This window comes from Amblyomma maculatum, chromosome 5 (assembly GCF_055883805.1).
Source record: "Amblyomma maculatum isolate TAMU_Amacu chromosome 5, ASM5588380v1, whole genome shotgun sequence".
Taxonomy (NCBI): Eukaryota; Metazoa; Arthropoda; class Arachnida; order Ixodida; family Ixodidae; genus Amblyomma; species Amblyomma maculatum.
The window spans coordinates 93,300,933-93,325,202 of NC_139348.1; the positions used below are offsets into that span (position 1 = coordinate 93,300,933).

A 24,270-nucleotide genomic window follows, 5' to 3' on the forward strand; every position below is an offset into this window, starting at 1 on the left:
GCTGCCTCGCAGGGCAGAACCGTCAATAATCTCTGAGACCAAGTGTCTCGCTGGAAGGACAGTTTTTCGCAGGTTCGCTCAAAGTTCGCCAGATCCAGACCGATATCCCCTGATATAACATATGGCTGCATGTACTTTGACATCTTGAAATCTGCCTCCTTGTTGAGAAGAGGTACCGCTAGCTGGGGACAATTGCCCGACCTCTTGCTCAACTCTAGTTCTAATTTCCGGAGCTCAATTTCTAGCTCCAGCCTTTTTGCTTCTCTCTCAATTTCAATTTCACGCTCATGCCTCTTTTCCTCTTTTTCCCGCTCTTTCTGCTGTCTGAGCTGCTCCTTTTTTGTCCGATGAGGTTCCATGCTTCACTGAGCTCCTCATCATCGGTTCCCAGATCAGTAATTGCCTTTATAATAAAGGGTTTTCGTGCCAAACCACTTGTATCAATTCCCAATTCCTCACACAATTGCAACAGTTCCGGTTTCTGCAGCTTTTGTAGGTACATGATCGCTCCGAGTGTCGGCTACTTCCAAAACAACAGTGCAAACTACCAAACCTAAAGGTGTTTCAACATTTTTTGCCAGTTCTAAAATCTAACCCTGTTCTAGAACCTGGTCCACATCATAAGAAAAGCCAAGCACTCACCCACACATGCGATCGATGTTCCGAGCTGCTCTCTTGTTGGCCGATTGTTGCTCCTGCTTGTTGCTTGAGATGCCACCTCCGATTCACAAGATGTTGTGGCTTGTAGATCCAGATCCCACCTCCAATCACCAGATGTTGTGGCTTGTAGATTCATATCCCAACGCTGGTCACCAGTTGTCGTGACGCTGGGACTAAGTCGACCCGGCCTTCACTTGGTAGCGTGCAGAGACTCGGGGTTGATGAAGGATTGAATCTTCGAAGTTGGTAAAATATATACAAGCAGGTTTAATGGCACTTTGAGAAAACTTATTTACATGATTATTTACATGAAAAGGAAGGGTATATTAACAAAATGGCAAGCGTAAAGAGTTCATAGCGAGAAGCGTCTGGATGAGCTGTTTACCCAGGGCTCAGAGCGTCTTTTCGTGCTCTGCAATGTCCTTAAAACCCTCTATGTCCAGCCCCTCTCTGAAGATGCTGACCAACCAGTTCCAGGGCACGCCCCTCAGATATCGGCATCCAATCGAACACATCACTGGACTGATGGTCTGATGCACTGACTGGTCCGGCATTGTTTCGTTGGGCGTGGTCACTTGTTGGCGGGAAGAGCTTGGGACCGGCGAGGAGGTAATTTCTATTCTTCAGCAAAGGTCCGGTATGCTGGTTCCGGTAAGTGGATTTCCTTCTCAGAAACCCAAGTGCACGAGCGCGCCACATACTGCTCCTAGCATTGTCCTTTTCCAGCAATTGCCTGCATTCCCGGGAAATCCTCTAATGGCCGTAATCACCTTGCTCCTTTCTTGTCCTGTACGTCAGCGGACGTGTCACTCTGTCGTCTCCTTTGGACAGTAGGCATTCCTCACTGGACAATAGCGCTTCTCGACGGGAAGGGTGAACAATTGAACGAAAGCACTTCCGGCTATTTCCCGCAGGGGGACATTTCTTTGTATTTTTCTAGACGTTCCCCTGACAGGGCCAATTTGGCATTTGCAGGGTCTCCACAAGCAAAACAGGCTTACACAAAAGGATTCATGGAAATAGGCTCACTTAGCGCCATTGTACCAACAGCACATATCCACAGCACTTATCCATGCCCACAGGCGAACAATAGAGCGCGGATGATGCACGGTCATAACACTAGTGAGCAAGATGAAAAAAGAATGAGGCTAGCCGGAAAACGAGATCGAGAACTCTACTACAGCTCCATCCGAGAATAAAATTTGAGCTTCAGTGACACGAAATAGTTTTGGCTTCACCAGAGCAGCATGAAAAAAACATTAGATAGGGTTAAGCTCAGTTAAGCCCGGTAGGTTGCGAAAGCAATAATAGCATGGGTACGCTATAGTTCAGCTCGTAGTGTAGCCAGTTGTGGTGTACCATGTTTACCGTATGATTAACTCAGGACACGCATGTAATCTAATTAGATTATTGTAATTAACGTGGTGCGACTAATGTAATGAATGAAATGGACTGAGTCCATTACATTCCATTTGGAGTGGTCACCGGTTGAGGACAATTCAAGAGACGCGCGACGCGCTCGTCTATCTGCATCTTGAGCGAGCCGTCGCGCGAGACGCTGTTCCCGTTCGTCACCTGTCTCTGTAGCCCGCTGTTATAATACCGCTGTCGTTTCCTGGCTTCATCAAGACGGCGTGACTTTTCGTTCTTTTTATAAGGATGCATAACGAGTGGCTCAGCTGAGCAAGCGCGAGAATTTACATACCCATCGTTTTCCTCTTCCTCCTCTCAACTGCGAGAGAAGAGGTGACAGCAGAGCCTCCACTCGGCAGCAGCGCGCCATGCCTACCGACCGCCGCCAACCGACGAGTCGACTTGGTAACCCATCTTTCGCAGCTGGTATGACGTCACAGCCATCTGGGGGTATATAAAGGTGAAATTGCGTATAGACCGTGGCACGCGAAAGGCTGAAAATGGGTGTAGTATTGCTTTCGCAATAAAAACTCTAGATACACTGCTGTGGCATCGTTGGGCACCCGAACGGCATGTTTTTAAGCGATGTATAATTCAGCCTCTCACCCAGAGAAGAAAGAAAACACGTGCAGTAGGCCACACTCCAATCTTGTAGTCCTGCCTGTGAATATTCTAAAAGTCTGTTGGCAACGCAGAAAGATGACAAATACTACTCCAGATAATTTTTTCTACGAAGGTGGGTTCGTAGCAGCTGTCTTCCAAGCCAGTACTCAGCTATACGTGATCGATGCGTTTAAATGAATTTCCTAAAATAAGGAAACAATAACAGCATCTATCACTGACGGAAACAAATTATCTTCCTGGGCGCCAGATACGCGAGCAGCAAAAGTGATTTCCTCTCGCCTTCAAATGAATTCAACTCCTAAAAGACCTAATTTGAAAAGAACTTTAAGAAGCTTATATTGATCATTTCTCATTGTGATAATTTTTTTTCCGCGGCATCTAATAGCGACGATAGCAAGTAATCAAAGCTTCCATTATCTGCACTTAGCGTCATTGTAGCCATTCAAATACCTGGCTGATCAGGTAGGTATAGAAGGGGATATAGACTGAAGGAGCAAAAGAGAAAGAGGGGCGTCAAAGAAACATTTTTATAGCGCAAAGGGCGCAGTTTTCTGGCATTCAACACTCCTATTTGTTCGCGCCACTGTTTCGGTTCCGCTGAAGTCGCTTGCTTGTTTGCCCCCCCCCCCCCCCCCCCGTCATGATTGCTGCTTCTTTTCCTAACTGCCGCAGTGCCCACGAAACCTGAGCAGAGGTGCAATGAGAGTGGCGGTCATCGGCGCCGGATGCTGCGGTATAACGGCCGTCAAGGCGTGTCTCGAAGAAGGACTCGACGTTGTCTGCTTCGAGAAGGCCTCCAACTCCGGCGGACTATGGTGGTAGAGGGAGGAAGGGCCCGAGCCCGGAACCGGAACCGTGATGCACTTCACAGTGTTCAACACCAGCAAGGAGATGTCAAGCTTCAGCGACTTCCCACCCGACAAGAATGCTCCCTGGTTCATGACCCATTGGCAGACTCTCCGTTACATTCGGTCCTACGCCGACCACTTTGGTGTGGCTCCAAAAATCCGCTTCAACCACGAGGTCATCTGGGTAAGGAAGGACGGTACTGTGAGGGTACGGGACTTATGCACCACTCGAGAGTGGGAGGAGGTCTTCGACGGTGTCCTGGTCTGCACTGGCCACCACGCTTTCCCCTCGATGCCCGATGTCCCTCGACGAGAGCAGTATATCGGGAGGGTAATGCACCCGCGCGACTACAAGTACGCCGACGACACGTTTAAGGACAAGAAGGTGGTCGTCGTGGGATTTGGAAACTCGGCCCTGGATGTTGCCGTGAATCTAAGCACCGTTGCACGTCAGGTAAGGATGTGCGAACGTTGCACGGAAGCACATTTTTAATTGTTCGGGCAAATATTTAGTGATACTGTAGTAGATCTAGTAGATCTCTAGTTAAGGGTTAAAGTACAAAGAACCCGTTGTCTTCAAAGCAACGCTGCATGAGAAAACGGCCAGCCACCAGAGAGAATTCAACGCAAAACGAGAATTAAAGAGCTACAGACAATGACTTGTCTCTAATGCAGTAGTGGCCCTTCTTACTTCGAAAGCAGGCATCGTCTTATGGGTGTTAATTTACAGAAACATTTTTTGCTCTCGTCCTCAGTTTTTACCAATTGCAGAAAGGGTATAAAGGCCACATCCTAAGCTTGAAATGATGATCTTGTTACGAAGCTATGCAAGCAATATCGAAGAAGTTTGTTACCGTAAAACTATCTGTGATTCGCAATAAGGGCAATGCACTGGGCCTCTGTAGATCCATTGATCTGCGACCCTGGAAAGAGCTATTGTGAGCTCCAGTGTGAATAACCTGTCAGTTTTCATCGCTGTACAAACCTCGTCCTGTCTTCTCCTATGTCTGTGTCTGTGTTATTTGCGCTAGTCTTTTTATTTATGTACAAACCCATAAACCTGATGCACCATTTAGGACAATAGTTAGTGAAGAAGGCACTAAGCAGCATAACAATCTGTCGTTGCTTAAGAACATAAGTAGACTGGAAATTTCTAATCGTTTTGCTACAAAAGGTTCATTGGATGTTGCTAGCACGAAAGAGCAGCATATTGGATACGCTTTTTCTAATCATGTTGAGGGTCTATTTTTTTCAATAAGAAATATTTCCTTGTTTATTGCTGTTAAAGATTACATTCAGAAAAATGGCCTTATTGCCTTTTATAACGCAGCCGGTTTAAGTGGTGAAAATTTATGTCACTTCTAGAGTTTTGTATTAACGCCACTTTTGACGTTCGAGAAAAGAAAGTTTAAAGCATCACAGCATCTGCATCGGTTCATGTACCACTCTGGCTTTGACGCACATTTTTCTTGCACCAATTGAGAATACTTTGGCTACCCTTATCAATGACAAGACAGGCCTAAAGATTTCTAGGCACGTTGATGACGTTTTGCGATTTAAAATAGGGGCAATACAGGTGGTTTTCAGGAAGCGGCGGAAGAAATATTACAAAAGTTCCGGCAACATGGTAACGGTCTCCTTTTACACATAGAGATTCTTACTTTCACCTAGAGGGAAAGCTGTGCTGCCATCTATGGGAGTTTACACGGAGTTTCCTGACGACCGGTTCAGCAACCATGGGCGCTCAAAGCATCATGCGCCGGAGAACTACCGAGTGCAGAACTACAACTTTTGGCCAAAACTAATGCAAAGATAAACGTTGTTCTACCGTAAACAATGTTCTAACATTCAATTTTGTGACTATAAATTGCAAAAACAGAGAGAAACGGCATTTAGTGTGAAATTTATTCAATATAAGATAAGATAAGATATTCTTTATTTCTCTTTCAAAAAATGAAAGAAGGAACTGCGACAAAAGGCGGTTAGGCCTGACAGGGTCACAGTTCCCCATACAGTTCACAGCGGCGCGCAACACTGACAAACAAACGATAACAGAACATTACAGCAAACGTGGTAATTAAACATACTGGAGTAAAACCTAAAAAAAAGAAACAGTGTACACTATACACTCAAAAAGAAACAACAGCATATGGAACACAAAACACGGGAAAAAAATTTGTACAGTAACATAACATGATAAAAGTTTGCATTTGCCAAATACAAAACCAGACTAAACAATTATTCCACTTCGGAGAGTATCAACTGCTTTTTTATGTCTCTTTTAAATCTGCGTTTAGAGAGATGAAACATTAAACATAGGGATGGGTTTTTGAGAATAGTTGGAATCTGGTAATTAATCTTCTGTTTACCGTAATTTGTCCTTGTTTTTGGGACGAGGTTTCTGTGTTGTCTGAGAGGGTATTTAGTAGGAAATTGATAAGGAGAGACGGAGAAAAGCCTATTGCTATGGATATGTTGTAACAAGCGGTATGTGTAGACTCAGTTAGCTTGAAGTAGATTATGTTTTTGGTATAGAGGTGATGTTGGTAAGTATTCCGGTCTTCCATGATAACCCTCAATAGCCCGGAGTGCCTTTTTTTTGGCAGAATCAAAAGCTTGTGGTAATTGCTATTTGTTGTGGTGCCCCACACCAGTGCACAATAAGATAACTCAGAAAAAAATAGAGCATAATACATAGATACTTTTAATGAAACAGGTAAAAGGTCACTGGTCCTGTAGAGACAGCCAACAGTTCTGCTAAGATCTGTGGCAAGTTTAGAAATATGTGTATTCCAGGAGAGGTGTTCATTGAACCAGACACTGAGAAACTTCTGAGTGGTTAGCTGCTGTATTTGTTTATTAGCATACCTTATATGAAGTGAGTAATGGATTGGGGCGTTGATAGGTCTGAAAATAATATAACTAGTCTTGGACAAGTTCAAGCTAAATTGATTTGCCTGCATCCAAGCGTGCAATTTTACCATGTAGTCATTTACAGTAGTTTCTAAATCTGGCAGAGTTCGGGCTGTGAAAAATATATTTGTATCATCAGCATACATGACCAAATCAGGTGAATCAGGTATGTTACAAACATCATTTATGTAAACTAAAAATAAAAGTGGGCCTAAAATAGATCCCTGCGGCACACCTTGAGTAACACACAAGAAATCTGAAACAAAATTATTGCATTTGACATATTGAGGTCTGTTGCTCAAGTAACTACTAAGCAGGCTCAAGGAAGTACCTCGTATTCCATACCTAGTTAGTTTGCTTAAAAGAATTTCATGCTGCACGCAATAAAAAGCCTTTCGGAGGTCCAAAAACAAACCAAGTGTATATGCTCGGGACTCAATGTTGTCAATAACTTTCTCTTTAACAGCAAGTAAGGCTTGTTCGGTCGATCTATTTTTTAAGAAACCATACTGGGACGGGTTAATTATATTATGAGCACTGAAGAACTTTTCCATTCTGCTGTGAATGGTTCCTTCAAATACCTTAGAAAATACAGATAATACGGAAATTGGTCGATAATTCGTAACATCATTTCTATTTCCTCCTTTATATACTGAGCACACCCGGGCTATTTTTGGTTCATCTGGAAACACACCGCTGGTGAAAGTTAGAAAGATAGAACGTCGCAAATTGATACCGATACATACTTTAACGGTACGGCTTTGATGCCATCATGGCCGGCGGAAACATTGTTTTTTATTTTATCAATATAAAGAGCTACTTCTTGTGGAACCACAGGCAACAGCACAATAGAATTAGATAGAGGTTCAATGAGGTCACGCATGGAGGGGTTTGATAAAGATTGATCAAAAGTGGCTTGACCAGCTTCAATGAAAAAGTGGTTTATGGTGTTTACTATATCAGTTCCACTGGTCTTGGAATCAGATATAAGAATTTCTGCATTATCTCTGCACTTCTGCTTGTTTAGTAATTCGTTTATCTCACGCCAAACTTTCTTGCGGTCGTTATATATTCTAGAGAAGCGTTCTATATAGTAAGCCGTTTTTGCTGCCTTGAGGTCTTTGTTTAATTTATTTCGAAATTTCTTGAACTCAGTAAAAAGGTTTGCATCACGAGTGCATACAAAGTTATGGTACATTTTATTTTTAACCTGTATTCGTTTATATAACTGCTTATTGACCCATGGCTTTCTGGACTTTCGAAAGCTCTGCTTAACTTGAATTAAAGGAAATGCAGCATTATAACAATCAGTGAACTTTGCAAGAAATGTAGTATATGACAAGTTGACATCAGATATGTAATATAAATTGTCCCAACTAGTGTTTTCGATAAGAGTTCGAAATTTGAAAAGGTTTGTCTCACTGATATCCCTAGTTACCTTCTCCGCGCTTTTGGATACTATTTTATTGTGGTTGAAAGGAAGAAAACAAAAAATCGGGATGTGGTCGCTAATTTCAGAAGATAACAGGCCAGCCTCCGTTTGAGGAGACATCGTATTTGTGACACAAACATCCAAAAGAGAAGCTGTATCAATGGTAACTCTAGTTGGTAAAGATATAGTATTTATTCAACCATAAGATGCTATAATGTTATTGAATTCATGTATGTTACAATCATCATGCATTAGATTAATATTAACATCATCCATTATTACAAAAGGCAACCGGAAACTGGCAAGATAGAGCAGTAAACTTTCAAGTAACTTAAAAAAATGCAGTTTTTTCCCAGCAGGAGGTCTGTATATCACAACCACAATGATATCGGACAATGATACAGCTAAACACTCGACAATGGGATCTATCATCGAAATGTCTTCTAGTACAGATTGTGGATAACAGTTTTTCACATACAAGGCAATACCACCACCTCTCATATTCGAGCGAATGAGCCCATGATGCCGATAGTTCTTGAATGGCAAATGATCATCTTGAGATTTTAACCAAGTTTCGGTAAAGAAAAGCACATCAAACTGCACATTTAATGACCCAAGGAACTCGTCAAGACTTTCACGTTTGTTCTTCATACTACGGACGTTAATATGTATGCCAGAGAATCTTCCCATGGAAGCGGCAAACTTGTTGTTAAAGCATCGTGTATCACAATGAATGCAATGGAATGGGCTGTCCATGTCAATGAGATATCAATCCAGCTATCAGATAGGTCAATACCTAATTAGCCATTTTAGCCAGATCAGATCCCACAGAGATTTTGATTGTGTCAGATGATTCATCCCTGCGTGCGAACATTTTGCAGCCATTCGTCCACACAAATTTCCAGTCGAGTTCCTTTTTTAGAGCAATGGCCGCTCCTAGCAGTTTTTTGTTGGCATAGGTCAAGTGTTCATTGACGTAGGTACGCCCGCTGTCTGTGAAGCCAAGCTCCTTATTAGACAGCCCATGCTTTCTGGCCTTAGAAAGAAATGCGTGGCGCTTATCTCGGCTCACAAAGCGGACTATGATGTTGGTTTCATCTTTGCGGCCAGTGGGGATTCTATGACACGTGTCAATGTCAGTGGAAGAAACTTCTTCATTAATGAACTCGCCGATTTTCTCTACCACTTCGATTGGTTTGAAAGGGGGTGTTTACTGTCCTTTAAAAGGGGTAATAGCCCTCTCCAAGTTTCACAGAGAACCACACAAGAGCACAGCCAGTCTAGGCCTCCACAAGCGAGCTCGAGCAGCGCAGCGGCACTTCGTCGTTCTTCTCCTTGTCATCGTGATATCCTCTCCTGGTTCATCTTAGTCTTCATAATATTTTCGCAGAGTTCACTACAATTTCCCCCGGAGCGAAGAGGAGCCATCCTGGCGACTTAGGGTGAGGGCAAGAGGAGCGGATCGTAGTATGTTTTGAGGCGGCTCACGTGCACAGTTTCGCGGCCGCGATGACGCATGTCTGAAGAGGGAGTGAGTGGCTCCACGATGTAATTCACAGGGGAGGTTTGGCGAACAATGCGGTAGGGGCCGTGGTACTCGGTTCGAAATTTTGATGACAATCCCGGAGGGGTGGCAGGAACCCAGAGCCAAACAAGGGATCCTGTAGGGAAAACGTGTGGCGTCTGATCTTTGTCGTGACGATACTTTTGGCGGCCTTGCGATTCCGATGTTAAACTGCGGGCTAACTGGCGGCATTCTTCCGCATGTTTGGCAACGTCTGAAAGGAGTGTCCACTCTGAGGAGTCAGGACGATATGGTAAAATAGTGTCCATCGTGGACGATGCCTCATGCCCATAAAGCAGGAAGAAAGGGCTAAATCCAGTGGTTGACTGCGTGGCGGTATTGTATGCGTACGTCACGAAAGGAAGAACAGCGTCCCAGTTGGTCTGATCAGCGGCAACGTACATTGTGAGCATATCTCCAAGAGTACGATTGAAGCGCTCAGTCAGCCCGTTAGTTTGAGGGTGGTAGGCTGTTGTGGTCCGATGTATGATGCGACATTCGGCCAGTAGAGCTTCAACGACGTTGGAAAGGAAGACGCGTCCTCGGTCACTCAGCAGCTCTCGTGGCGCGCCGTGGCGAAGAACAAAATGATGTAGTAAGAATAGGGCAACTTCACGGGCAGTAGCGGCGGGTAAAGCGGCGGTCTCGGCATACCGGGTGAGGTGGTCGATGCCGACGATTATCCACCGGTTCCCAGAGACCGTGCAGGGAAGTGGCCCGTAAAGGTCAACGCCAACGCGGTCAAAAGGGCGGGCCGGGCATGGAAGTGGTTGTAAGGGGCCAAAAGCACGAGGTGTTGGTGACTTGCGGCGCTGACAGGCGATGCAGGAGCGGACGTATTTGCGAATATAACCGAACATGCCGCGCCAATAGTAGCGTTGAGAAATTCTCTGAAACGTCTTCACTACACCAGGATGGGCACACTGAGGGTCGGCATGGAAAGAGGCGCAAATTTCTTGTCGTAAATGGCGGGGAATGACGAGAAGCCACCGTCGACCATCAGGCATATAATTGCGGCGGTAGAGAAGACCGTCTCGTAGGGCAAAGTGTGGTGCTTGACGGCGTAAAGTCCGAGAAGGCGCAGCGTTTGGAGAAGCGGACACGGTGTTGATAAGAGATGCGAGCCACGGGTCTTTTCGCTGCTCCGCAGGCATATCAGCGATTGTTAGAGACGAGAGGACGGGATCAGCCGCCGAGGAGCAAACAGGTGCGATGGTTAGGGGAGAACGAGACAGAGCGTCGGCGTCCATGTGTTTACGGCCAGATCGATATATAACGCGGATGTCAAATTCCTGAAGGCGGAGAGCCCATCGTGCGAGGCGGCCGGACGGGTCTTTAAGAGAGGACAGCCAACATAACGCGTGGTGGTCCGTGACGACGTCAAACTGGCGACCATACAGGTAGGGTCGGAATTTGGTTAGTGCCCACACAATGGCCAAACACTCCTTCTCCGTAACTGAGTAGTTGCATTCAGCTTTGGAGAGGACGCGACTCGCGTACGCGACGACGTATTCTTGAAAGCCATTTTTCCGTTGAGCCAATACCGCTCCGAGGCCAACGCCACTCGCATCAGTATGGACCTCGGTAGGTGCTGCGGGGTCGTAGTGGCGAAGGATTGGTGGCGAAGTCAAAAGACGGCGCAATGCGGTGAACGCTTCGTCGCACTCGACCGACCACGCAGTTAAGTCACTGTTTCCCCCGAGTAGCTTCGTAAGGGGTGCAATTATAGAAGCGAAATTCCGCACGAAGCGCCGAAAATAGGAGCATAGACCAATGAAGCTTCGAAGTTGCTTGAGCGAGACCGGCTTAGGAAACTCCGCCACTGCGCGCAGCTTGGCCGGATCAGGGCGAACACCTTCCTTAGAGACGATGTGCCCCAAAATGGTCAACTCCCGGGCACCGAAGTGACACTTCTTAAGATTTAGTTGTAGGCCGGCGTCAGTAAGACAAACCAAAACTTGCCGCAAGCGCTCTAGGTGCGTGGCGAAGTCGGTGGAAAAGACAACAATGTCGTCCAGGTAGCAGAGGCAGATGTGCCACTTGAACTTCCGCAAGATGTTATCCATCATCCTCTCGAATGTGGCGGGCGCGTTGCACAAACCGAAGGGCATTACATTAAATTCATAAAGGCCATCCGGGGTCACAAATGCGGTCTTCTCTCTGTCACAGGCGGCCATTGGTACTTGCCAGTAACCGGAACGTAAATCAAGAGAGGAAAAGTACTCGGCACCTTGGAGGCAATCAAGAGCGTCGTCTATACGCGGCAGGGGGTAATTGTCCTTGTGGGTAATTTTGTTCAGGCGCCGGTAGTCAACACAAAAGCGAACTGAGCCATCTTTCTTCTTTACTAGCACCACTGGTGAAGACCAGGGGCTTTGAGATGGACGGATCACACCACGTTTTAGCATGTCCTCAACTTGCTCATTGATCACGCGACGCTCTGCCGCTGACACACGATAGGGGCGCTGTCGAAAAGGCGTGTTAGAGCCGGTCTGAATGTGATGCGCGACTGTGGAAGTGCGGCCGAGAGGTGTGTGGGCGGCGTCGAACGCGGAGCGAAACGTCTGTAAAAGGGCCACAAGCTGCGTCCGGTAGGTGGAAGGAAGGGCGTCATCGATGGCGGTTCGGAAGAAGTCGTCTGGCAACAAATCAGGCGTCGGATCGGACTGCAGAGCATCGATGTAGTTACCACGGTTGGTCTCGGAGGCCTCCAGGTCAGAGAGAAGGTGGGCTGGTTCAATAGAACCGGGAGATTCCCCACGTAGTAAAGTAATCGGGCGCGGAGACGGATTGTAGATGAGCAGCTTCGTGAAGCCACCGTGAACATCGAGAACAGCAGACGGCAGCGGCAGGTGCTTGCGGTAGATGAAGGATGCAGACGGCGTAAATAGAACACTAACGGCTGACACGGCAGGACACGAAAGAGGCACAAGGGCACAAGCTTCTGGAGCTACGTCGACATCTTCAGCGATGGCGAGCTTTTGAGGACACACTGAACGGTTGTCGTCGTGCAGTACGTCGCACAGTGCAGAAAATTCCACTTCAGCTCGGGCGCAATCGATCACGGCGTTATTTTTGGACAAGAAGTCCCATCCAAGGATCACATCGTGAGAACAAGACGACAAAACTACAAACTCTACACTGTACAAAAGACCTTCAATGACGACACGCGCTGTACATGCTGCTAAAGGTGCAATCTTCTCTTCACTGGCAGTGCGGAGCGACAAACCGTTAAATGGCGTTGTAACTTTTCGTAATCGTCGGCAAAGTCGCTCATGAATCACAGACACTGCAGCACCTGTATCGACCAGCGCATGTACAGACAGACCATCGATAGAGATTGCTATAACGTTTTTGGGCAAAATATGAGGCCTTGAGCTTTTCGCAGAGCACGCAGTTCTCGCCTCATGAACCGCGGAACTTAGTTTCCCTCATCAGCAGGGGGTGGTCGCCGGCGCATTGGTGACAGTGACCTGCGACGTGGAGAAGGAGAACGTTGGGTCGTGTACGAACGCTGTTCGGCGGCGTATGCAGGCGAAGACGGTGCAGAACGAAGCAGCTGTGGGGAGTACTCCGAAGACGCAGGCTCGGGACGCGCAGCCATGCGGCGACGGCACCGACGAGCCACGTGTCCAGGGCAACCGCAGTAGTAACAAATTGGGCGATTGTCAGAAGTGCGCCACGGGTTGTAATAGCGGGGAGTCGCAGGATGAAGCGGAGCCGTTTGAGGAAGCGGTGCATGGCGTAGGACAGGCTGCACGGGTGGTAACGGCTCAGGCGGAGGCCGCGCAGCCACTGCCGCGTAGGTCAAAGGGGCTGGGACAGATGGTTGGCTATATTGTAGTGGTGCTCCGACGTATGTCAAGGGAGCAACAGCAGGAGCTTCCGGGAGCGTGGGAAGTGCTTCTGCGACTTGGTCGCGGATGACTTGCTGCAACTTTGGCGCCAAAGGAGAGGAAGCGTCAGTACGATGGGGAACGAGGGACAGTTGACGGGCAACTTCTTCTCGAACGAACTGCTTGATTTGCTGCATCAAGGGGGACTGTTCTGCGTCAGCTGTTAAAGCTGCAAGAGGCTCCTGGTGTGAAAGCGAAGAACGAGTGATTTGACGGCGCTTGCGTAATTCCTCAAAGTTTTGGCATGCACTGATGACGTCGACCACGGTTGCTGGGTTTCTGGCCAGAAGCATCTGGCACGCGTCATCGTCGATTCCTTGTAAAATATGACCAATCTTGGCATGTTCTGTCATTGAAGGGTCCACGCGCTTGCACAGGTCTACAACATCTTCAATATAACTCGTAAAATTTTCGCCGGGTAGCTGTGCACGGCGGCGCAAGCGTTGCTCAGCGCGCAGCTTGCGCACTGCAGGTCTGCCGAAGATATCGGAAAAAGTGGTCTTGAAAGCAGACCACGAGGAGATATCGGCCTCGTGGTTGCGGAACCACAGGTTAGCAACGTCCGTTAGGTAGAATATCACGTTATTTAATTTGAGACCATCGTCCCATTTGTTGTGCGTACTGACCCGCTCATATGATGATAGCCAATCTTCCACGTCGTGGTCGCCGGTTCCGCTAAAGATTGGAGGGTCCCGTTGGCGCAAAGCTCCGGCGCAGAAGACGGGGGACGAGGAGGCGGTTGGACTAGGAGTGGTAGCATCGGTCATGGCTGTTGTCGGTAGTGTGCGGCTGCGAAGCTCCAGGGCGGCAGGAAATCCTGACCTCCACCAAGTGAAAGGGGGTGTTTACTGTCCTTTAAAAGGGGTAATAGCCCTCTCCAAGTTTCACAGAGAACCACACAAGAGCACAGCCAGTCTAGGCCTCCACAAGCGAGCTCGAGCAGCGCAGCGGCACTTCGTCGTTCTTCTCCTTGTCATCGTGATATCCTCTCCTGGTTCATCTTAGTCTTCATAATATTTTCGCAGAGTTCACTACAGGTTCAACATCTGACTTTACACCCTTGATTTCTAGGTTGTTTAGGCGACCATACTGCTCAAATTCTTCAACCCTTAGAGCCAAACGTTTGTTTTCGGCTCTCAAATTCTCGAAATAAGCGATTGCTCTTTCTCCTATTGGCTTAGTTTTGAGCAGCACGGATAACAATATTTCCCGCTTAAGAAGCAAACTTTGAAAGGAAAGAAACGTTTTGGAAATACTTATGGTTGCACAATCACTTAACGAAGTTTTTAGTGACATTTCGGGAACAGAAACCTTCTATTGGCGACGTCTGCTTTTGCGCCTTCGCTACTATGGCTTTTGCGGTCTATGTACGCACCTCGAAATGCTTCTGCTTTATTGATTTTGCGAAAGCGTTTGACTGCGTAGATCACAGTATATTGCGACAAGCTCTCCAAGAGATGGGAGTTCAAATTCACCTCATATGTCTCCTCAGGAACCTGTATGAAGGGCAAGAGGCCACAGTCAGAACGGGGCATGGTCTTACTGACTGGTTTCCGATTGAGAAAAGAGTAAGACAAGGCTGCAGCATACTGTCGCCCTACCTATTTAACCTATATACTGAGTGCATCATGAGGAAGGCCGGTTTGGACGAGTCTTTAGCTGGAGTGAAGATTGCTGGAAAACGTATCAACAACCTTAGATATGCGGATGATACCACTTTAATGGGAGAAAGTGAAGTGGAACTCAAGAGACTTCTGATGCCCGTACAAGAAGAGAGTGAGAAGTTTGGGCTTAAACTGAATATTAAAAAGACAAAGGTCATGGCGTCTTGCCCTATTAAGTCCTGGAGCATCAATGGACAAGAAGTGGGAGCTGTGACACATTTTCTTATCTTGGGCTCCAAGATTACCTCGGAAGCAGACTGCAGCCATGAAATTAGGAGACGCCTGCTTCTGGGAAAGAGAGTTATGGCTAGCCTTGACCGCCTAGTAAAGAGCAGAGACATTAGTCTGCCAACCAAGATCCGTATAACTCGTGCTATGGTCTTTCCAGTTAGTATGTATGGATGCGAGAGTTGGACTGTGAAGAAGGTTGACCGCTGAAGAAGGTTGACCGCTGAAGGTTGACTGCCAGAAGATCAAATCAGTCGATATTGTCGACCATAAAGCCTGACTGCTCATTGGAGGGTCAAATTCTAAAGTTAAAGCTCAGCTACTTTGGTCATCCGATGAGAAGAGAGGAGTCGCTGGAGAAAGATTTGATGTTGGGAAAGATTGAGGGTCACCGGAGAAGGGGTAGGCAGCGAATGCGATGGTTAAATGGCATCCTCGAGGCGCTGCAGATGAAGTTATGTGATGTTAGGAAGATAGTGAGAGACCGGAAAGCGTGGCGGGATATGGTCCATAGGGTCACGAAGAGTCGGACACGACTGAACGACTGAACTGAACCGAAAGCACTCGAGATGATGATGATGATAATGATGATGAAAAAGAAAGATAATAGTAGCGCCACTCAGCGCACCCGAGAAAAACCGACAGTCCCGCACCAAGTAGCACATCGGCCCATGATCCTTAGCGCGCCCATGGTGGCTGAAGTGCAGCGCCCTCAGCTTTCCCTCTAGTTAAGAGTGTAGGAAACTCTATGATTTTACGTTTGAGTTGCTGAACAAGGTAGACATCAACATCAAGCTCTGAGGCAGATTTGCCAAGAAACACCCGAACCAAGAGGCAAACCCTTTGCTTCAAGCCACCCAATACCTGTAAAGAGAGGCACTAGCTGCGACCCTTTCTCTTCAATCCGTCCACCTCATTCGTATCCTCGCATGGTGGCGGTGAGCTTTCAGGGCGAGATTGCTAGACTGCGAAAAGCAGGATTCCTGCACCACATATAGACAGCAGTAATTGAGACTATTTCGCAGAAAATCAAAAGGCGACTAAAGTAAACACGAAGGCAACGACGTAGCAACCCCAAGCCAGTAGTGATCCCTTACATTCATACGGTATCCCACAACCTGAACAGGGTTGGCAACAAGTACGGTGTGCCGCTGGTCTTATCGGCACCGAGTAAATGGGTTGAGATGTGAACCAAGATCAGCAGTGACGGCCTTGAAATGTCAGCCTGTGGGATAAAGCACACATGGTCGTACGTGTGCTGTGCCATGGGCGTGGTATATGAAATCGCCCACAAATCTAGCAAAGCATGTTTCGGGCAAACTGGCCGCTGTGTGAACGAACGTGACAGGAAATATGGACGTTCACATGATAACGTATCAGACTCGAACATTCGTGTGAGAATCTACCCGCCCACTGCCGCCCTTCCAAAGATGACAAAAATCAGCACTGTGAGCAACACTTCAGCGTATCAAAATTCTAAATAGAAGTAAGGACTGACTAACACGCGAATTCTCTGAAGCGCTTTTTATCAAAAAACTGCGTAACGTGTGTCAGCACCACAATAGTCTCCCTGTGAGCCAGTGAAAGATTATTAAATAGAAGATAAATGTAATCATCTTTCCCCAACTACCAGAAACTTTTCTACAAGCATGCACTCGGTCATTTATCATGCATAAATATAGAACGTGTTTGCTACAATAAAATTTGTTGTAGTCACCGCCTGGTCCTGCGTATTTCTGTCGCTTCGTCTTTATGTAGCGCTGGATAACCTGTTAAGGAACCATGCTTCATTAACTAACCCAGCAAAGTGTTTTGTTTGGTGGCAGCTTTCAAAGGAAGAAGAAATTTCTAAAATTGTTACCCCTCGCGCTGCAAGTCAACTGTTCGTAGCCTCGTGTTTCACCAGTGCTTCTCCCTGCTGTTGTTTTTTTCGCGCGTCAATGTCATCAAGGAGGTTACCTACTTAGTCATTATGCTTGACAAAGAATACTCCGTGAGTCTTGCTCTGTTATTATTGTTTGCGTCGACGCTTTTACCGCTCGTCGCAGTCGCACACCTTTCGCACAAACACGACAGCAGTTTATAAAGATTATACTGTTTTAAGTGTGTTTTAGACATGCCAGATTAATTTCCAAATTAATAAGCGTGCTTGATAGTGAAAATAAAAATTTATTAGCTTGAACATATTTGCATCGTGCTTAAAAAAAACAGACAAGCATCCCATAGTCAGAAGACTGCACCGGGACCCTCGATAGATCACTAAAGCAAAATAAATAAGAACAGCATAGTTAGCGAATGGTTATAATTCGGCACATTTTAAGTACTGGCTGTCAGGTGAAATCAATGTATTACAAGCAAGGTAATCCCATTCAGGAGTTTCGACAGAACACAGATGAAGTGCGGCGGACCGAAAAAGGAAATAAATTATAAAATGCGGGAGTTGCCCTCGGCTCATGCAGTGCCGAGCTGATGCGGTTCATCTATTGCAACACGCGTCCTGTCTCCTCCCACTTTTACGCGCAATTCAGCCTAGTTGAAGAATTTGTTTAGTCGCTGCCGGTCTCGAAACACGTGGTCTTGTTTCCAGGATCCGATCAAGCCGTGTAGGGAAAGGGCCTCTGAAGCTTCAAATCTTGTCTCTGTGTATGATGCAAACGATCGATTCCCAGTTCTAGATAGGCAAAGGAGAATGCGGCAGCTCGGCCCATGCCTTCCGCCGAACTACCAATGGGCGCAGTATCTGACTACAGTGCAGCTACAGTGCAGCTACCGGGCGCTTGAGTCAACGGCGCAAAAAATAATTTGAGCCTCCCAAATCCCATCTTGAAAAAATAAAACTTACATTCAAGGCATGTTTCTTACCGAATATATGAAAACCAACTCTATCACATTTATGGTAGATAATTCTCAAATTCATCACGTGGAAAGTGTTCGTGTGCTATGTCTCCTTCATACATCTGGGACTGAAGTACCTTGGCTAAACGCTACCCGTAAATCGGCTCACGCTACACTTGGTCTGATTCATCGCATAGCTATGCGCTCAGGCGGAGCGCGTTTTGATACTGCTCATCAGATCGCGCGCTCCATCCTTCAGCCGCGGATAGTGTACAAGGCACAATTCCAGTGCCTCACCCGTCGTCAATGGGACTCCCTTCAAGCTTTCAATCGTGAGGCTATGCGCACCATAACCTACCTCCCTCATCTTACACCCATACCCGTTCTGCAAGAGTACACTGACCTCAATACATTAGCTGAACTCATCGACCAGCATGAGGCAAGCAGAGCACAGAAAATGTCGCTTCAGCTCCATCGCTTACACAGTCGTCCTCTTTGGCCGTACTGTCAATTTACTGACAATCGCTCCACTGCTTCGCCGCCGCTATCAGCCGCGCATTTGCCCCCAGGGTGCATAATATACACCGATGCATCAATCATAGCTCTGCAGGGAGTTACCCCTGTGTACAGATCCCATCCTCATCTTCACTCTCGCGCAATGTATAGCGCGTATACATGCACCCCCTTGCATTGGAGCTTCAGGCAGTAAACAACGCAATTCGTTTCCTCCCACCCGAACCCACATTTGATACTGTTCATATTTACACTGGCTCTTTTGCCGCCCTTAAGCAGCCTAAGGCCGTTCGGCGCACATTCAAAATTACGCAATCCATTCAGCAGTTCTGCAAAAAATACCCCTGACCAGTGCTTATACACTGCATTCGCGGCCATGCTCACGATTTACATAATACCCATGTGGACAAAACGACACATCGTGGCACATCAGACATACAGCCAACTTTCCCTTCTCCCAGATCCGTTCCTGCCCCATGTTTCCGAGAAGGAATCTTGGCGCCAGCGAACACGCGCTCTAATTCCTCCCTGTTCGTACCCTCTCCCCCATAATCTCACTCGGGAAGAGGAGGTATCTGTGCGCCGGATTCGGGTGGAGCGGCTCTGACCCCTTCTGTGCGTCACAGGTGGCGTGACGAACGCTTTCAAGTGACCGAAAAGTGCCCGCATTTTGGTGCCTCACAGGACCTGTGCGATGTTAAGCATCTATTGTGGGCCTGTCCAGCTACGGCATCCGTGAGACAGCGTTACCTACGGAAAGTAGGCCAGCGGTGTGCCTACTTTAGGAAGTGGACGCTAAACAATCAGTTTATTGGCAGCTTATTCGATTATTTAAGGGAGACCTGTTTACACTCCTTCCTTTAGCTTCCTCCTACTCCCCGCTCCCTTTTCACTATACCTGATGGCACACTTCCCGAATAAAAAAAAAAACTCTTTTTACGTCAGGGATAAACAAAGGCGCTACGCTGCAGGCTGAATCTTATAACATCATATCCAGTCGTAAGGTTTGTAATTGAGAATATGGCCGCGCGTGACGCTTCTAAAGGCAGCCCACTGTGAGCGTTGTGTGAGTGACACTGCATGTGGAAAATTCGCGCCACGGCAGTTCGGCGAGCGCCCGCACTCCCAGCCGGCACAGTCATGTTTTCTCGTAAGCAATTATAGCAAGTTCCCTCTAGCCTGCTGTTCTAGCTATATATTACACATGAATAAAACAAGCGCAAATACTGATACGTTGCATGCTGCGCGTGTCCAACAGCCATCCGCTCGTATTGCCCTGTGAAACATCTGCGTTTTGCTTTTCGAGAAAAGATAAAAAGCGCCCACAAAACATTATCTGCGTTCAGCTTTCATTTCTTGCATCTACGCATCATGGATAAGCCAGTCCAAGTTTTTCTAATTCCTTCTAAAACGCAGAGTCCACCTTTGGAGGCATGAAAGCGCCATATATGTTTATCATGTTCTAAGCACGCATACTAATGTGATCAACCAGACTCCCATGCCTTTCTTATTAGCTATCTCTCGGTTCTGAAAGCATACGGAGACCAGGCAAGGACAGGGCACAGTTACATAGAGCTGCTTCCAGTAGTGGTGTATCTCATACAGGACACGGTGGCATTTACGCTAAAATGTCACTGTGAAGCATCAGAGCTGAAAGGACTCAAACTAGCAAAATTATCATCTCAACGGGCTATTTCCTTGATCCCTGACCGCTCAAGAATTAAATAAACCGATCTTTTACAAAAATTGCGATCCTCTTTGTATCAGTTATTTCATGTGTGCAACATTTGTGAATCTTTACAGTAACACGTTTTGTTAGCAGCGGTACACGTTAAAAGTCAGGGTTATTGGCTGACGGCTCCTAATTGCACACATTTTGCACGCCGCCACCAAGTTCTCGAAATATGTACTATAATCAGCAGGATCTCGCTTGGGCACCTTTATTCTTCCAGGTGCCCGTCTTGACGGGTGACGTGTATTTTACGTGAGGAGACGAAGGACGATGAATTGGGAGCAAGAGATGAAACTAAACGTTACACAATACTAACGATAAACACAGCATAAACTCTTCCGAAAGTTTGCACAAGTCAAAATCAACTGCATGCACTTCCAAAGCTTTTTCTAGTTTATCTGCTTTGAACCGACTTCCCCCAGCGTCGCTGCTTAAGACATCTTCCCGTTTTAAGAGCTTTTTCATGCCCGCCTGCTCAAAACGCAATTTTTTTTATTATAATTCGTTCGGCAGCAGCGAAATATACCTCGCGCAGTGCGATAATAACGGTTTTAGCGTGAACTGCAACTAGCTCGACAAGTCTCTCAGTCGACTCATACCGCGCAGGTGGTTTGTCGGCCTTGATAATACGAGGCTCATTAAGGCCTAGTTGCGCTGCGGTAGGGCTCGTGCGCTGCCACAGCTTCTAAAACACAGGATCACCGCGCCACTAAGAGAGCGCATGGCAGAGAGGAGAGCCTCTGCTACTTTTTTCACATCTGCAGCGCCATATGTTCACTTCTTCACACGGTCCAATAAAGGCTACGGAAATGTAGATACCTATCAAGGTTTCAAATTCCTTCAGAAGCCGATCGTAACCTCTAAAAATAGCCTTGCTGCTGTCGGTCACTGAACATGATGTTTTCAAGAGATCCTTGAGTGTATCTTCGACTCTGGCGTAATTCTCTGCGAACCTTTGCAGGAACTTTACTAGCACGTCGGGCAAAGCAGCAGTACGTTATTTGGCATAGATTTGCTTCAACAGCCGCCTCACGTCGGGTAAATATTATGTTCGCATAAACAATCTTGCGCTTCTTGGAGTAAGGATTGCATTGGAAATGTCTTAACCTGCGGTAACAGCATCTCCAATTCATTCGCAGCTTTCGTTAGGCTCCAAAAGTACAGTTCTAAACAGTGCACATGATTACTGCAGTGGACATAAAAAGACCGTGAATAACAGACGCTGTCTTCTTGCACACCTGAAGACAGGCAGGATATATTCACCGCCACAATTAAGCAGTGGCTACTTGCGCAGTGAACGCCAAACTTGAGCCGTAAAACCTTGTATTTGATGGCCAGCTATGGGGTCTGACATCTGCTGCCAGGCGCTTTATACAGGCCGAGATACTCTCCCCGAACTTCGAGAGTCTTGATATTTACCCATCGCATACAAAAGGTGAACTGAGCAGCTGTTCAGAGATGAGATCATCGAACAGACTAGACTTCACATCCTCTAAGATTTCTCATTTAACAGTGTGTACATAATCTTAAGCTCATTCCACACGACATCACTAACCCATTTATCTCTCTTTGTCATCTACGTCTTAAAAACCGGGACCGCCTCCGACCTCTCGTCGAGTAAATTGAGCAACTTTCTGTCAATTAGTCTAATCCTCGAAGAGCTTTACCTTGAGCTTTAATGTGTGCCGCTTCGTTACCAGGGTTCCTAGAGTGAGCCGGGAGCCATATCAATTGAATAATTTTATCTAAGTGCTTGGTTTGACCCAATAGGCTCATAACTGCATGGGCAATTCTGTCTTCGCGTAACTGCCTATGGCGACTTTTAGAGTCACTGAGTATAGTAGCAGCTTCGGTGTTAAAATGGTCAGGGCGATTGTCGCCTTTTCTGTTGTTTCCGAGGATTTCATTTTGGTAGTGCCTCGAGTGCCTTGAGTGTCCACCGCCGGTAGTGCGAACGCTCGTTTTCTGGTGATGTTCTGCATCATGTACCTATACCGAAAGTTCATCTTGGCGGTATACGCCGTGTAAATCCCGAACAAACACCATATAATCTTCATTAACTTCCAACTGCCACAGACTCTCCTTTTGTGGCACAAGTTCATTTTAGCAGTACATGCTGTGTAGAGCCCGAACAAACACCTTGTATTCTTCATTAACTTCCAACTGCAACGGACTCTCCTGCTGTGCAGTGAACATTGTCATCTTCGTCAACTTCAAGAAGCGCTGCTCCTTCATTTAACCTAGGTAAATACGTGATACACATACGTCATCCGGACGCGTGCGGGCGAGGTCCAGGAGCGTAGTCTAGGGCGAGTCCACCAGGCGGTGGACAGAAGAAAAAAGACCGCAACAGCAGCAGCCCCACTCAGAATTTCGTCAATGCGGGGTCTGTATAGTGCTCCCAATGATTTTATGCAGCTACAAGAGACTTCCAGAAGAGCTAGAGCTTGGCACTTAACCAGGCTCTTGGTTTCACCTGTAGCATAAATATATTTTATTTTTAAATAAATCGCATTTACATCTTTTTAAAGCAGCCGCGTTGTCTTCTAACTGTTTGCAGCCAAAACAGCATTTAGGTCTTCGAGCATCTAGAGTTTCACGGTGGGGATTTATAGTTGCCGGCCACAGTTACTTAATCCGACCGGAAAAGAGCAGTATGCGTCTTTTCGAAATGTTTGTTATAGTCAGTGTTTCTGTGCCGCAGAATTGAGCTAATTTACTCTCGATAACAATGGCTACAATCCGGATTCAGCGCCGAATTCGGAAAAGATATGTTAGCACAAGTGTGTTTAAGTAACATTATTTAATCCGAATGCAAACGTACGGGTCATTTTATTGTCGTTTGTCAATATGTGGTGGATACCGCGTTCGACAAATTCTCAAGACGACTAACGTCCATGTAACTGTTGCATTCTGCATTGTTTATTGAAGCAGTTCTTAAGAGCTTAATTGCGCCAACCACAGTGAACTTCAATTTCACGCCCACTTTCAGCATTCAGTTATGCGCTTCTTCATGCGCAGGTTATTGTGAGCGCCAGGCGAATCAACTGGGTCATTCCTCTTCTGTACAAGTCTGTCCCTATGGATGTTTACCTTAACAACCAAGCGCGTATCTGGTTGAACAGTTGGCTGCCTCAGTGGTGCACAAGTCGTTCACTGATGAGGGCAATCAACGACATCTGGGACCACAAAGCATTGGGTCTTGCAGCTGGTCACGACGTCATGACACAGCGACTGGTTGGAAACCAATACATCGAAGGCAAGATCATCGACGGGACAGTCAGAATCCGTGGACCACCGCAAAGATTCACAGAGAAAGGCCTTGTCATGAACGACACGGAGGAGGAAGTGGATGCTGTAATAATCGCCACCGGCTTTACGACTGTCTTGCCGTTTGAAACGGACACTCTGCCCCAAGAAGGAGAGCGGCTTCATTTGTATAGAGTGATGATCCCACCGGCGAACCCAAATGTCGCCTTCCTGGGTTTCGTCGACAACAACGGTGGTTTTCTGCCGGTGTTCGAGATGCAGGCTCGCTACATGGCGCGAGTTTTCTCTGGCAAGCTGATTTTGCCCTCCAAAGAGACTATGGAGGATGCAGTAACTGCAACGCAACGGAAAATCTCATCCTGTTACATTAATACGACGCGGCACTACCTCATGATCGACAAAACGTCTTACATGGAGGAGCTTGCCATAGCCATTGGTGTTAAGCCTAATTATCTTAAGATCCTTCTGACTGATCCGAAGCTCTATTACACACTCATGACCTCACCTGTCCTGATCTATCAATACAGGCTCCAGGGGCCACACTCCTGGTCAGGCGCTCGGAATGCAATATTGGGGTATCAGGAAAGGATGCGAGGATTTTTGTCCCCGCATAAACTAGAAAAATATGGCGCCGGACATGAACTGCCTCTTTCAAAGCAAACAAACATGCCACGCTAG

The 24,270-nt window shown here is 46.8% G+C and overlaps 1 pseudogene; it reads left to right on the forward strand.

The window, feature by feature from the left end:
* Window positions 1-3,396: 3,396 nt before the first annotated feature.
* LOC146188714 (flavin-containing monooxygenase 5-like) lies at window positions 3,397-24,270 on the forward strand (annotated as a pseudogene).